Here is a 14,618-nt window from a genome sequence, read left to right as displayed (position 1 = left end):
CTTCCTGCTTGTCCCCAGAGCCTGGAACACTCTCCCTCCTCTACAATATCGACTGACTTCTGTCAGGACCCCCACACCAAGACCACTTCTCTCTCTTTACTTCTCTCCTCTCTTGCTATTTGGAGACACCTTGTTTTCCAGAGCTAAGGCCCAGAAAGTAATCTGTGACCTAAGCTTGACATAACAACAGTCCTTTACACTCACCCTCTGGATGAACTCTGCTACAGCTAAATCACAGAATTGGCTCAAGCCAGCTTCAGGTAATCCCTGAGCTTGGACAAGCACCTACAGGAACCATGTTCCAATCAGGAAGCCCTGCTAGGAATAGTCTTTTTGTCACTAGGCAAATTTGCTTCATGGATACCATTATATTTCACTGCTATGTTTACACCTCACTGCTTAGTTCTTATATATGTGTCAAGGCTTAGCCTCACTGACTTGGGTGTCATTGGTCTTAGAGGAGACCCTGATGTGTGTGTGTCTACTTTTCCTCCTCCAGTAGAATAAAGGAGACTTTTTCCCTATAACCACTGGGAGCTCTTTGGTTTGGGGGACTTACTTTAAGTCCCAATTAAAAGTCTACCTTGTGCAGGAAGCCTTCCCCACCACCTCTTAATTCCAGTGTCTTCCCTCTGTTAATTATTTTCTATTAATCCTGCATTTAGCATGTTTTGTTTGTACCAGTTTGCATGTTGTCTCTCCCATTATGATGTAAGCTCCTTGAGGAAAGAGATTGACTTTTGCCTAATTTTGTATCCCCAGCACTTAGCACAATGACAGGTACATAGTAGGTGCTTTAAAATACTGATTGATTTCTTGATAAATGCTATCCACAAGTAGAACGGGCTGCCTGTGTACCTTTCATTGGAAGTCTTCAGGCCGAGGATGGATGGCCATCAGGTAGCTATATCATAAAGGGAATGCTTTCTTAGATAACAGGTTATAAGGTCCCTTCCAACTCTAAAATTCTGTGATTTTGTGACTCTTGAAGGGCAAACAGTTCCAAATTCTTGGATGATAGTAAACAGGGTCATCAATGGCCTCTCACACCCCCTCCTAGCCCTACACACTTGGTTTAGCTCCCATGTCATAGCTTAACATCGCTGACTTAGTTGATTGACTTAAGGCTCATAATATAGAGATACATCCCAAATTATCCTTAACACTCATTAAAGATACCCAACTGGATTTACAAGACAAAGAAAAACACTTTCAGCCCCAAGGAGGGAACTCATAATTCCCTAGGTTATGGCAACTCAAACCAAATGAAAGATTGTAAATAAAAAGGGACAATCTCAACAGAGGGTTACAATTAAATGGAGAGTAAAATGCAAAGGGAAGAATCTAATACCCACCATTCACAAGATCCATGCAACAACAGAAGTTCTGTAAGTAATCAGAGTCCCTGATCATAGTGAAGAATTATTGTATAACCACCATTGCAGAGAAAATCACACCAGAACTCAATTGGATATTCAGGTGTACAGAGGGAGCTAGAGATTGGCTCTCCATTCTCATTCCAAATAGCCTTGGTCTCTCTGGGATTTAAAATAAAATTAAGAACCAAAAACCTGGAACAATTATTTCACATCTCACCCAACTATCACTATTGCTACAAGTCAAATACGCAACATTATGTCTTTTCTCAGTATAGCCCCTAAATATGGAATCTAAACTCAGGAGAATATATTAAAGAAGCTTTGTGTGAATCTGAATTCATGTTTATAACATGCTGTAAATATTTCTGGTTACCTGGAGTGTAATTTGAGAAAGGATGTCATCAAATAATGTTAGGAGGGAAAAAAGCTTGTGATTTTGTCAGAAAGGTTTTGAAGTCAACCCAGAGACTATTTTTAATTCGTTAGACTCAGGCCTCAGTTATAATTCTCAAGTACTTAATAAAATGACTACAGGAGCCTTAAGGAGAAAGGCTGTCTCTCAGGGCATAGAACCTAAGGACAAATCCCTACTCTGTCCTCATCATTCTTATGACAGTGAAATCAGGTTAAAATGAACATTAAGAACAAACTGGAGGTAGAAAGAATCATAAAAGGACAGCCTGAGAGGAGTTTGGGGAAGAAGGTACAAATTGCCCTAATGATGGAAATGCTGTTGGAGCTGATATCTTTTTTTTTTTCTTAGCACTAATTGTTGGAGTAAACTCCTTTCACTCTGTTTCCCAGTCAATGACTGTCCTGCTATCAGAAGTATGAATCCTTCTCCCTTCCTCCATCTCAAATAAAAAAAGAAATTAAAGAGTAGGTGGCAATTCTTTATATCTCAGAAACAGATCTGCTAATGAGATTCTGTATATAATTTTTCTAAATAAAATTAACTGAGGACTCAAGCTGGGAGATATCACAGGAAATCAAGTCTGGTTCCTTTTTATTGGGTAGCCTAGACAAGAAGAACGGGAAAGGTGTCTTCCTTGGGGAAAAAGAAGGAGAAAGATCTAGCACCATCCACAATTAAAGCACAATCTCTCCATTTAAGAAAACTAGCTCAGCTTCTTTAATTCTTTTCTTTGAAGTCTTTTGATTTTTTATTTTTGCATATATAATTGCAGATTCTTTAATAACACCCTTTCTCCTGCTGACTATAGTTCAAACGGTACACAGTCTGGTGCTTTCTCTATAGAATATCACTGTTAATGGACAAGGACCAGGGAAAACATTCATCATAAAGAACTCTTTATTAACAAAAGACAATGTTGGACAGTGAAAATAACCCTGGATTTGGAGTTAGTAGAAATGGGTTTGCATCCAAGTTCCTCTACTTATGACTTGTGTGACATTGAACAAAACTTTTTCTCTCTCTGAGGTTCCATTTTCTCATCTGTAAAATGAGAGTATTGGACAAAATGATCTCTCAGATTCCTTCCAGCTCTAAGTCATTATCCTGTGGAAGATAATTCTTTATTCTGGGTCTTAGGCGTGAGCAAGCCTGCCAGATACAATTTTTAGTAATTTAGATTATCTTAATCTAAGCATTTCTACTTTGAGAGAGAACCGGATGCAAAGTCTCTCCATGACTCTATCAAAGAACTAATAGGTATGCATTGCAGGAAATACTTTGATTAATCTCTCTCTTACTCAGGCCATTTAGAAATCATAGTAATAGCATTCCTGGACAACAGACAAAATTCCACATTGAGATAAAATAATTATAGTCCTCAGGGCAAAACTCAGTTATCATTTTGCTTCATCAAAAAGGAAAATGGTCACTTAACTTTCTGCATATCCTTAGGGAATTATTTTCCTAAAATCATTCAGTCCTTCTTTGACAGCTCACTGTAAGGATTTTCCTTTCCAAATGGTCAAAGATGAAATCAAGAGATATTTTCATTAACAGAAATAATCAGAGACATCTTCTTTCTCGTTGTTATCCTAATCACGTCAAGGTGGATCCATCAAGGGCCCCTTGCCCTTGTCCAGTTATCACCCTGATTACTGTAATATCCAGAGCAGCTGAGTGGCCCAGTGGATAGAATACTGGGCCTCTAGTAAAAAAGACCTCAGAATAAATCCTGCCTCAGACACCTATGGACTGTGTGATCCTGGGCAAGTTGCTTAATATCCCTCTGCCTTAGTTTCCTCATCTGTAAAATGGAGCCTAATTTCCATGGTTGTTGTGAGGATAAAATGAGAGTTAATATTTGTAAAGTGTCTTGCAAACCTCAAAGCACTATATAAATGCTATCATCATCATCATTATTCCTTCAGGGAAAGAGTCCTTCCTAGGCTGATCAGAGACGGATGTTCAACACTATTTTGGAATTGATTATTAAAGACTGATGAGGTTTGTCTTTCATATTAGTCCAAAGGTTTCAGATTAGGATCATTTTAAAATGCTTTCTTAATATTTCTGAAAGAAGTGGAGAAGGCTTTAGACTGCTTCTAAAATCTTTAAAGCTGGATCAATAAAATATCTGTGGGTCAGTTAGTAGTAGTATCTAGAAATCTCAAATACTATTCTGTTGATGGAATCCTAAGAAAACTGCCACCAGTCCCGATAGTCTAACTTCCCTATAGGCTCCAATGAACAGCAGACCCACTGCCCCTACCTAGCCACTCACCCTCACACACATTCAATATCCTAACTTCTTCATATATACCTTACTGCTCACTAAAACAACAGGTGTGTACATGAGCTCATTTTTCTCACAGAACAGCAAGCATGTCCATGAGATGGGATCTCAGCCACTGCCTCTAGCCACTGTCCCCCAGATCCATCCCTCATATTTCCCACAGAAACAGCAGGTGTGTCCATGCATTCAACCACAACCACACCCATCTAGTCCCAGACAGGACCACAATACTCAGCCAATCAAAAGGCAGCACCACCAGGATGCCCAAGCAGGATGTGGACAATAAAACAATAGAAGAGACTTTCCCTAAGTAGGCACCTGTGCAGTAATAGTAAAGAACTGACCTAAAGTGGCCTTATGACATAGAGAGGCTTATTATAATACCATTATCATACATACATACCCACAATGGGTTTTTCTGTATGCATTGTAGGTAATCACATGCACAAGTCTACTGTGACTGGGACCCTTCCCCTATTACCTAATCTCTTAACATACCCCTCCTGCCTTTTTACTATTCATAATTTCTGTTATTTAATTGCACCTTTACCCTGTAAAAATCCATCTTGCTTTCTCTCAAGTTGCTGGTTCCTCTCAGAACTTAGCTCACTTCATGAGAGGTGTCAATCTCAATAAATGCTTATACTTGGATTAGAGGTGGTCTGACTCTGAATTCTTTGAGATGGTTCCACCACAACACATCATGAAACCCCAACAGTTTTTTACATTCCTGGGTGGGCAGAGTTTAAACTGTGACACTGGCACTATAACTTCTTTGCTTAATTTAGTTCAGAAGCGTTAATAAGTGAGGGGTTAAGTACAAAGGAAGATGCTAAAGCCATTTCAGTCATTAGTCAAGAACACCAGAATACACTGAGAAGCAAAGAAAAATGAAAGACCTCTGTTCAGAGTAGTCACTTGATGTAAGTTTGTCATTCTGTATTACACTGTATTGCTGTGGGTTTAAAAAAATAAAAGATCCCAGAGCTGTTTGAAGGTATAATCTTCTTAAATACCAAAGCTTTAGAATAATAAAAATTTAGAACTAGAGGGGAACTTAGAGATTCTCTGGCAGAATCCCCTTATTTTATAGATAATGAACTCCCCAAAAGGGTATGAGGCTTTCTCAATGTCACACAGCTCATTTGTGAATTGTTTTTGAGAAACAGAGATTTGGGAAGAAAGCTTAAACCAAATAAGGATGGTTTGGAGTTGGGGGTTTGTGTGTGGTGGGGGAGGTGTCCACAGTTAACTTGCTTTTTAAGAAATGAAATTATATCGCTAATTTTAATTCCCTCCCAGATTCCTACTGCAAGAAGCAGGTTGTTGACACTCATAATAGCTAAAGTAAATGCTCTCCTGGGAAACAGTATCAATAGAACAGACAGACACAGTGTCCCCAGCTGCAAAGCAACTTTTGCCAATAAGAAGGAATAAAAGAAATAGTTTCTCTTCCTGGTTCTTCCCTCCTCCCTACTACTAGCCCTCTCCAAAATGTCAGGCACAACATTAATCAGACTCCTTTGTTCTGTGGACCCATTCCCAACATAAGGAGGAAACCAAAACCCAAGTATTCAGGGATACTCTTTCTGGAGTGGATTAAGAGAGATATTGTAACAAGGGGACGTTCCATTATGAAGGATTAGTCAACAGAGTTGTTTCCCAGCACTCGATACTATATAGAATAAGCAGAAAGGATTAGAAGGCAAGAACTATAAATTAAGACCAGAAACCTATCCCCAGAAGGTTCTTTAGAGGCCACTGAGTTCTACCTCCTCTTTTTTTTTTTTTTTTACAAATGAAGAAATTGAGACCAGGGAAGTAAAGTGACTTTTCCAAGGTCACACAAGTAATGTGTCAGATGTAGGATTTGAATGCAGGCCATCTGACTCCAAATCCAGCACTTTCTCCACTGTGCCATGTCACGTTTTTATATTCCTTGGCATCTAATATGTACCATGAACATGACCATACATGATTGTTGAATGAAAAACAAATGAATGTGAAAGTGAAAAATCAGGCAACCAGAGGGACAAAGAAAAACCTCACAGTTGCCCACACCAGATAGATAATGTTCCTGAGAGTTGACTCTGTCACTTCCTTGAATTTTTGAGAAAAGAATAGCTATAGGTATATGAATTCTTTAGGAAGGAGCACAATTATCTCTTGGAAATGGGGCTCTAAAGAGAGAAAATATCTGATCATCATGTGATTGAAAAGCAAAGGCATATATGAGAAGATGATGTCTCTTCTGCCTCTGATCTTCCTCAAAAACCATCAGGACAGAGGAGCAGCTAGGTGGCACAGTAAGAGCGCTGGCCCTAGAGTTGGGAGGACCCAAGTTTGGTTGTGGCCTCAGACACATAACACCCACACAAAAAAACTAGCCGTGTAACCTTGGGCAAGTTACTTAATCCCGATTGCCCTCCAAAAAGGCAAAAAACAAAAACAAAAAACAACATCAGTATTTTCATGTGTTTTAGCTTTCTGTATGTTTTTGTAGCCTTATCATTTTTAAAATTGAGGAATACTTTTTTTTGGACTAAAAATGTATACCAACTTTATGGGGATCACCCTTTCACTGAAAACAAGTGTTTATTATTGGTAAACTACAATCTCCTATTATTAGGATATTGGAGCTAGAAAGTAAGCTTACAGATCATTTTGACCAAACTCCTTATTTATAAGTGGAGAAATTATTTATTTAATCTTTTTCTCCTTTTTAAGATTTAGAAGTAACTATTATTGCAATAAAAATACAGAAGGGATAGCAATGAAATCTGTTTATTGTTTTGAGGAAACAAAGAAAAATTTAAGACATGGTCATTTTGTTCTTATTCAAGGAAGTCTTATTCAAAAAGAAAACTTGAGAAAAATAACAGATTTATATTTATATCTAGCATTAGTCTAGACAAAAGAAAATCATCCTAATATCATGAAATTGAACAGAGTTCTCTAACAGACAAATATGTTATCACATTATTGAGTAGGAAGATGTATGAAACTTTTTTTTAAGCAATCAGGGTTAAGTAACTTGCTCAAGATTACACAGCCAGTTATTTCTGGGTGTGGTGCTGAGTGTCTGAGCCTGGGATTCGATCTCCAGGTCATCCCGACCTGGATGCTCTTACTTAAGCCGGTGCTCTTACTTGCTGTGCTACCTGGCCACCCCTGTATGAAACTTTTTAAAAATTAATGTTATGCTCTTTTCACCCAAATGCTTATTAAACTAAGAAATGAAAACATCTACCTACTAGTTTTCTCTGAAATCACTTGTTCTGATGTAAGAAAAATTTATAACCATTTGCTTTCCAATTTATTTCAAAGAGATGGCATTTTATTTGTGCTTTTCAAAAGATTTATTTCTGTCTATGTCTTGTGATTAGACTAAATGAGTAACAGAATGTTGAAAAGATTATAGAAAATCTGCAAAAACTATTTAAGAGGACTTGTTTGGTTGTGGAGAGGAAGAGGGAAGAAAAAGTGAAGTCATTGGTCAAAATGAAGATTTAGAGAATCTGGTGATTCCTTCCATTATGACTTATTGAGATTCGATTCTGCTTATTGTGATGCAAAGAGCACCAAATGATAAGATTTAGACATCTCTAAATGCTGACTAGTCAGGTAATGGCAAATCTTAAACTTCCCCAACCAAGAAATTAGTGCTGCCTGACTATCCATTTCTCCCCCAACTGTCAATCTCTTCCCTGTCTGTCTCTCCTTCTCTGTCTCTATCTCTCTCTTCCTGTCTCTCTGTCTCTATCTTTCTCTGTTTCTCTGTCTCTCTGCCTATTGTTCTATAGAATTCCTTTGTACCTCTCTCTGATATTTATCACACTCTGCCTCATTATAATTATTTGGGTACTTCTTAACTCTCCTATTAGGCTATAGATTTTTCATCCACAAAATGAAGAATAAAATATTTACACTACTTACCTCTCAAGAATGTCATGAGAAATATGTACTACACAAGTATTCCAGTCAATCTGAGAGATTGTCTATGAAAAAATTTCCCCCCAATTTTCCACATTCCTTCTATTTTTGGCTATATGGGTTTTATTTATACAAGAAAAATTTTAATTTGAAATAATTTAAATAGGGCAGCTAGGTGGCAAAGTTAATAGAGCACCAGCCCTGGAATCAGGAGGACCTGAGTTCAAATCCAACCTCAGAAGCTTGGCACACTTACTAGCACACACTTACCACACTTTGGGCAATCACTTAACCCCAATTGCCCTCCAAAAAGCAAAAAAATTAAAATAAATAATTTAAATTATCCTTTTTATACTTCAATAATGTTCTCCCTTATACTATAGTTTAAGGTCTGATACTTCTGAATCTACTTCCTTTTACATCTTTTTTCCTGTTTTTTTTTTAATTCCTGACCTCTTGCTCTTCCTAATGAACTTTATTATTTTTTCTAATTCAGTAAAATAATTTTTTAGTAATATAATTGTGATGACATTGACTAAATAGATTAGTTAGGTAAAATTGTCATTTTAAAAATTATATTGGCTTTACCTACCCATGAACAATAAATATTACTTCCAGTTATTTAGATCTGAGTTTATTTGTTTAAAAAAAAGTGTTTTATATTTATTACCATATAGTTCCTGTGTCTGTTTTGGCAGGTATACACTCATGTCTTTTATGCTGTCTAGGTATTGTAAATGATCTAAAGCTATATTGAATAACATTGCTGACACATAAAGTTTCTCTATTTTTCACTTTTTTTTAAAGCAATAAGGGTTAAGTATCTTGCTCAAGGTTACATGGCCAGGTGTTTCTGGGTGAGTGCTAAGTGTTTGAGTTTGCATTCGATCCCCAGGTCATCCTGACACTGGAGCCGGTGCTCTTACTCGCTGTGCTACCTGGCCACCCCTATTTTTCACTTTTGATTAGTTCTATTTTAACTTTAACTTTGAGATCATGATTACTATCCCTGTATTTTTTACGTAATAAATCCTACTCTTGCCCTTTATTTTATCATTGTGTGTTTTTTTGTAATTTTTCCTGAAAGCAACAAATTATTATTTTTAATCTACTATCCTTTTCCATTTTATGGGCAAATTCATCCCATTCACTTTCTAAGCTACAATTATTTGTTGGGTATTTTCCTCCTACCTATTTTTCCTCACTACCCTTCTCACCCTATTGACCCTATCTCTCTTCACTCCTCTCCTTTACTTCTATCCACTACCTTGCCCTCCTATTCCTTAATCTACCCACCACTCTAAAAGTCCCTCTCTTATCCTCTCCCCCCACTCTATCCCCTTGCCTTCTTATTTCTTTCTGAATTTAGAAGACTTTTATATCCTTCTAGATAAATATATATGTGTGTGTGTATACATATACACACTGTTAACCTTTAAAAATTTGGAGACAATTAGTGATATGCAGTTATTTCATTTTATTCCCTTAAACTAGCTAACTTGTATATACAAGGGGTTAGAAGCTAAGTTCTAATTGTCTGAACAAAAGAATGAGAAAGCTTAAATACATTTTAGACCATCCCAATTCAGGATGGCTGTGTCACACAAATGTATGGTCTCCATAAATGTTTAATCATTGTATGAGAAAGGAATTTTCTTAATTAAATAGATAGTAAATACAATAAAATAAGAGAATTGACAAAGTGTCAATTGAAATTATGACTCAGGATATCTGTGTTTTCTTTACCATTAATTTTCCATAACATAATATATGTCCAAAAATATTAAGATAAGAAAAAGTCCCATTACTCAAGTTAACGCCTCTAGTTAAGGGCCATAAAATAAGCCTCATCTGGCTTTGTTGACATAAGAAGAGGTATTCTCCAAGCTCACTCAGAGAGCAAAGACAAAGCAGGGTCCATTTGGAATTTATGATCTCAGGATGTCTCTGTTTTCCTCCTGTATGGAGTATGTCCCAAGATAGGGGGAAAACCCACTTCCAGCCTTATCTGATCTCTGAAGTTGCTGATGTAGGAAAAAGCATTTTTAAAGAAAAGCAAAGCAGTTTGTTTGATTAATTCAGACTTTGGCCAAAAATATGATATTTAATGATTATCATTTCATACACACACACACACACACACACACACTCATGACCTTCTTTAATACAATGAGAGTAGGGTTCCAAAAGAATTAATAATATTTTCATATATAAGAAGTAAATGCTTTTACTTTATTGAGTCCCTTACATTCAGTCATCAATGTTTACCTTATATTTCTCCTGGATGTTATATATTGACTTTTCCCTTAAATTCTGGGGTTTTTGTCACAAAAACCTGAAAGTCTCTCAGTTAGTTAAATGTCCAATTTTTTTTCATTTGGGATTATTAAAAAATTAATTTTGCTGGGTAAGTTATTCTTGGTTGTAACCCCAGCTCTTTTGCTCTACAAAATATAATATTCCAAGACCTGTGGTCCTTCAATGTAGTAGCTGCTACATTTTGTGTAATCTTTATTGTAGATCCATGATATTTAAAGTTTTTTTCTTGTTACTTCCAATATTTTTTTCCTTAACCTGGGAGATTTGAAACTTGGCTATGATAGTCCTGTAAGTTTTCTTTCTAGGGTCTCTTTCAGGAGGTGATTGGTGGATTTTTTTTCTATTTCTGCTTTGTCTTCTTATTCTAGAACTTCAGGGCAATTTTCTTTGTTAATTTCTTTTTTTTTTATGACTCACCATTTTCTTTATTTGTACAAAATAGTGAATAATCATACCCTGGCTGGGAAAAAAAGGGAGGTTTTAGCTTTAAACAAGTCCTTCTGTTCTGAAGCATCTATTTTGAAGGCTTGGGACCAGCAGCTTTAGCCCTAGCATCTTTGGGTTTGGACTCAGCAGGCTTAGCAGCCTTAGAATCAGACTTGGCTGCCTTGGGATTGGACTTGACAGCCTTGGAATCAGACTTGGTGACCTTGGGGTCAGACTTGGTGGACTTAGCATCAGATTTTGTGGCCTTGGGGCCAGGTTTGGTAGCCTTGGGATCTGACTTACTGACCTTGGTGGCAGACTTGGCAGCCTTGGGGTCAGTGGGATTGGCAGCCTTGGGGTCAGTGGACTTGGTAGCTTTGGGGTTAGTGGTTCTGGCAACCTTAAAGTCAGGCTTTGTGATGCTGGAGCCTGGACATTTGATGGCGATCCTAGGACCTGGATGCTTGGTAGCCATCTTGTGGCCAGCACACTGGGCACTGGCCTTGGGGATGTTGGGCCTGAGGAGCTTGGCTTTAGAGGCCTTGGTGCTCAGGGCCTTGATGGCCTCTGCTCAGGCCTTGACAGCTTTGGCGTTTTGGGCCTGCATCTTCTTCAGCCCCTTCTTGTTGTGTTTCTTGGCAAAGCACATGTTTCTCAGAAACTTGGGGTCAGCCCCTTACAGAGACTTGTATCTCTGTGACCTAGGTTTCTTGATGCCATTTCTGTGCGATTTTCGTGGTTGGTTGTGGGTGGTATGGTTCTTAGACTTAGCCATCTTTACACGCAGCCTGTGCTAACAGGCACTCCACTGACCAGAAGAGGCCAAAAGGAGAGAGAGAAAGAAGTTAGAAGCATGGGGCAATGTGGGAAATAAGGGCCACGTGGGAGGAAAATCCTGTCTCTGTTAATTTTTTATAATATTGTATCAAGAATATTTTTTATCATATTTTCAGGTAGTCTGACCATTCTTATTATTTCTTCTTGATCTGTTCTCCAGATCAGTTGTTTTCCTGATGAAATGTTTCACTTTGTTTTCTACTTTTTCATTTTTTTAATTTTGCACTTGATGTCTTGGTATCTTAAAGGAACACCATTAGCTTCCCCTTGTCCAATTCTAGTTTTCAAGGAATTATTTTCTTCCTTAAGTTTTTGATTCTCATAATTTTCTTTATTTTCTTATTTTTTTCCTAATTTTTCCTCAATCTCTCTTATTTAATCTTTAAAGTACTTTTTTAGTTTTTGCAAGAACTCTTTTTGTGCTGGGGACCATTTGAGGTTTCTCACTGAAAAAGTAAGGGCCCCGTCCCTTGCCAACATGCAGCATTAGAGAGCAAATCAAACCTCTATCCAGACAAGACATAATAAAGCTCAACATCTCCTGGAGACCTTTCTTAACCTTTTTTTTTAAGGGAAAAAAAGTAAAGCAATGAAATTCTTTTGCATGCTGCTGTAGCCTTTAAAGTATTAAACTAAATGGAGAATTTCCAACCAGTGTAGCCAGAGAGAGAGAAAGATGTAGCACTTTTTAAAAGAAAAGTTCTGGTGTGTTTTAGCAGCACCATATAACTGCCTTATGATTATAGGGTCCTCCTTTTAGCAGAAATGTTAATAATATTAATGAATTGGTTTATGAAATCTGGTTGGATGATAGGACAGATACAAGGAAGGAGGTGGGTTTTCTCCCTTTTAATTCTTGCTATCTTATTATGGCATATATGAATTCTGAAACATTATCTGAATAAAACTTCTATCCTTGAAGGTAGGATGACTAGTCTCTAAGGTTATTTTAGGCTCAAGGAGGCTGCCAGCCCCTCCTCTCATTTAATCCCAAACTATTGGGGGCCAGTAATGGAGGGAAATGCCTAGTTTTACCCCGCAAGGGGGTGATTGGGAGTTGCTGCTGAGAGGACAAAACATACTACTTGATGACCAGATGCAATGGGAATGGAAATATGGGTCTTAGCATGATGTAAATCCTTTTAGACCAGATAGAGTGAAAGGTTAGAATCACCAGGAAACATAAGAAATTATTTCTTGGAACATAGGTGTGGGAACTTCTAGATTCATCCATAATCTACTGCAATCCTGAATCCTAGAAATTTGGGGCCTTAAGTACAGTTACAGTCTTATGTACTTCCTTTACTATTCACTCCCCTTTTCTGTATTATGAAATTCGGAGAGCCGAAAGTTTTCTGACCTACTCTGCCATCTTCTCTGAATCCTCTCTCCAGTACTTTATTTGTAAAAAAAAAAAAAAGTTCTATAAAAAGTCAATTTACAAAATTACCAACAAAAGGATTATTTTAGGCTGATTGGCATTCTAAAAGGAAGCATTTAAAAAAACACAGTATGGGGGAAGCTAGGTGGCACAGTGAATGGAGCACCAGCCCTGGAGTCAGGTGGACCTGAGTTCAAATATGGCTTCAGACACTTGACAGGTACTAGCTGTGTGACCTTGGGCGAGTCACTTAACCCCAATTGCCTTGCCTTCCCCCCTCCAAAAAAACAAACAAACAAAAACACAGCATGAAGGATAACTGTTATTGTCTTCTAACTCACCTGTAGATCAGGAGTAAGTTGAGACTAGTCATCTCAGTGACCTCAGGAACTATGATTGACTCTCACAGTGATCAGGAGCCACTGTGCAATGAAATGTATCTGAATATAAATAAATGTATAAACATAAATAAATACAATTTCAATAAAGAAATTGAAGACTTTTCAGAAACTGTCAAAATTAAGTCAGTCAGTGGCCATGATGCTCCTACCTAAACCCCTATTTGAATCTCAATGAAAAGAAGGCATACCAGACAAGAATATAGAGAAGAAATAAGTCACGTTGTAAATGCTAACCACTCTGTCAAAGAAGATCAGCAGCTAAGCAAAACAATAAACAAAAAGGAGTGGAATATAAGTTATGGAATAGAAATCAACTCATATGAACAGTGTTCTAGAGTTGATATTATTTACTGAATATCCAACAGAACAGTAAAAATATGAAGGTTAGAGGGAAGGGTTTAGGCTATGACTACTGCCTGCCTTTGCATTATTAGTTGAGAGAGCACACCAAAGAAAGTCAGGAACACCTCCCTTGCAAATCAAAAGCTTCAATCTATGTCTCTAGGGTCTTAACCATAGGGGACAAGCTGGTCAGAAGCTAAACATCTTCTCAGAAAAAACTGTGACACATAATTTAAGGACAAAAGTTTTGGTGGTAGCAAAGAAAGTCATGGAAAATGAATTCTAGTCTACAGTGAGAAATCTAGAAGAGAAATAAAAAGAATAAAATGTAGGAAATAACTGATAAACTAGATGTAGGTAGCAGGAGAATTAGACCACTTAAGAATGAAACAGACAGGTTCAGAAAGTCAGGGTTAAGCAAACCAGGCCAGAGCAGAATGCTCAGGTCCATCGGCCATAAATGAAAGCAATACATAGGAACTTCAGAGACAAATTTTCAACTTGACTTAAGGAAAAATTTCCTAGCAATTAAACTGTTTAGAAATAGAATGGTTACCTCATCAGGTAGTGAGCTCCATCCCTGGAGATCTGAAAGAAGAAACTGAATGACTGCTTATCAGCAATGTAAAGGAAGTTCTTGTTCAGGTACAGCTAGATGGTCTCTGAGGAGCTTTCTATTTCTGGAATCCAGTGAAATTAAAAAATAAGAGTTTGAAGCTGAGAGAGCTTTAAAGAAGAGATAACTACTCATACATGTAGGATTTCAATCAGCAAGGACTTAAGGAAAGCCATAAAGGCACAAGTAACGACACGAAACAAAGGTAGAGAAGAACAGAATGATGGGTTGTGTTAGTGAGAAGGCAAGTAGTCCAGTGTAGCTGGAGCACAGAGT

General features: G+C 37.5%; 1 pseudogene; it reads right to left on the bottom strand.

Moving 5' to 3' along the window:
• Positions 1-10,808: 10,808 nt before the first annotated feature.
• Positions 10,809-11,540, bottom strand: LOC138155096 (large ribosomal subunit protein eL29 pseudogene; annotated as a pseudogene).
• Between the last annotated feature and the right edge of the window lie 3,078 nt (positions 11,541-14,618).

Source organism: Petaurus breviceps, unplaced genomic scaffold (assembly GCF_028583685.1).
Source record: "Petaurus breviceps papuanus isolate PSGF00001 unplaced genomic scaffold, PetGlider_PUasm1.0 91133, whole genome shotgun sequence".
In the NCBI taxonomy this organism is placed as follows: Eukaryota; Metazoa; Chordata; class Mammalia; order Diprotodontia; family Petauridae; genus Petaurus; species Petaurus breviceps.
The sequence above is the reverse complement of the archived record's forward strand: the minus strand, read 5'-3'. Positions and strand labels throughout refer to the sequence as shown.